Below are 1833 nucleotides of genomic sequence, written 5' to 3'. Positions count from 1 at the left end.
AAGCTCAGGATGCATCCGCCTCACTCAGCTCCTAATAGCACTTTGCCAGGTGGATCTGCAACAGTGTCCGAGAGAGTCCTTATTAGAGACCTGGTCCCTTCTAGAGGGAAAGCAGAAATCCTAACAGGGCCAGGCATAATCCCTTTGATAAAGAGCACCGAGGGGACCCAGCCCTGAAACCTTCCTATTTAAAGCAGTTGTCTGTGGACAGAATGCCCTAGTTTGATCAAAGGGTTGGGCCACACAATCCCAGGGAACAGGAGGGCTGACAAGGCGGGGGAAGGGCCCTTTGTCCTGGAGGCCTGGAATCCGGATGCCTTGGCAGGCGGGGCTGCTGGCCACACTGGGGAGGGGCTGGGGCCCAGCCTGTCCCCCGCATTCCTCCCCTTGCCTTTTGCTGCTCCGCACACCAAGAAATCAGACAGAGCCTGCTTTCTCCCCAGCCTCAGCCTCGTGTTCGTTTTTCCTTCAGGACACACTAACAAAAAGAATTTCCGCAGCTCGCTAGGCTTTGCTTAAGTTCTTGCTCCGGTCTGCAGCCAGGAGAGGTAGGCGCCCCGGTTTAACTCTTTGGGCCTTTCTCTCAGCGTGTAGTTTCCTAAACAAATATTTCATCTCTCATTCAGGTCACATTCTTGACCTTGTTGTTTCAGGTGCCTGATAATTCTGGGCTAATGACGGCCTGGCCAGCACATTGCCCAAACCCCCACTCTCCGACTGCCCTTCCTGCTGTCCCCGGGCAGCTTTGCCTGGGCCCATTTTTGTCCCGGCCTCTTCTCCCTTAATTGCCTTCCCCCTGCCGTCTTTCTTTTCTTTATCAAAGTGTTTGCTCTGAAGGCTTGCTCTTCAGATTCCTGGCCCTGCCGCCCTTGTCCCGTGCAGTAGTGAATTGTTCTTTCAGTCCTCTGCCTGTCAGCCACGGTCTGCACACTGGGATTGTTTTCATTTTTGACAGTCTCCAAACAAAGTCTGTAGTCTTGTAGATAAGCTTTAAAAGTGTATAACGATCGCTGGTGCGCGTGCACACACACACACACACACACAGAGTTAGGAAAGTGTGTTTGGGACCCACTCACATTCTTAGAAGCAGAGACTTTTACTGACTTCATGTGCTGCCCCCTGGCCCTGGTAGCCACATGCACCCCTAACACCTGCTCTTCTGCTCTGCACAATTCACAGAAATGCTTCCCTTTTCTTAACCCCTAAACGTCAGAGGTGGTCAACATTATTTATGGGCTAAGTTCTATTCCCTCCAGATTCATATACTGCATTCCTAACTCCCAGAACTTCACAGTGTGACTGTATTTGGAGACAGGGCCTTTAAGGAGGTAAAGAGGTTCAAATGTGTTCATTAGGATGAGCACTAATGCAAGATGAATGGTATCCTTATAAGAAGAGGCGACCGGACAGAGGCGTGCATAGAAGGAAGACCGAGTGCAGGCACATGGAGAACGCAGCCATCGGCAAGCCCAGGAGAGCAGCCATAGAAAAAACCCACCTACGACACCCAGAGCTCTGGAGCTGTGAGCAAATAAATTTCTGTTGTTTAAGCCTCCCAGAACATCGTTCTTTGTTATGAAAAACCTGAAAAACTAATACAAATGTTGGTAGTTCAAGACGGCATTAATTCCAGGGGGACACTAAAATTAACCAGATAGTGACTAATGGGCAGAGAGCGGCTCTTCTGCTCCTGTGTGGGTTTCCTGGAACAAGATTCTTGTGAACAAGCAGTAGATATTTAGCCTGCGTGTATTGGTCGACTACTTCCAGCCACACACAGCGAGCTAGGCCAATGAACAGACTCGTAGCCTATGGCTATGTCTAGATTCTACA

The 1833-nt window shown here is 50.1% G+C and overlaps 1 long non-coding RNA gene across 1 annotated transcript; it reads left to right on the top strand.

Moving 5' to 3' along the window:
- Positions 1–319: 319 nt before the first annotated feature.
- On the top strand, positions 320–1558 carry LOC138848695 (uncharacterized). The gene is made up of 2 exons (XR_011386793.2): positions 320–548; positions 1356–1558. It is a non-coding gene; the product is annotated as an uncharacterized LOC138848695 (long non-coding RNA).
- The last annotated feature ends 275 nt before the right edge of the window (positions 1559–1833 follow it).

The sequence above is a fragment of the Oryctolagus cuniculus genome, chromosome 2 (assembly GCF_051225735.1).
Source record: "Oryctolagus cuniculus isolate XC-2025 breed Fujian yellow rabbit chromosome 2, ASM5122573v1, whole genome shotgun sequence".
NCBI lineage: Eukaryota > Metazoa > Chordata > Mammalia > Lagomorpha > Leporidae > Oryctolagus > Oryctolagus cuniculus.
The sequence above is the reverse complement of the archived record's forward strand: the minus strand, read 5'-3'. Positions and strand labels throughout refer to the sequence as shown.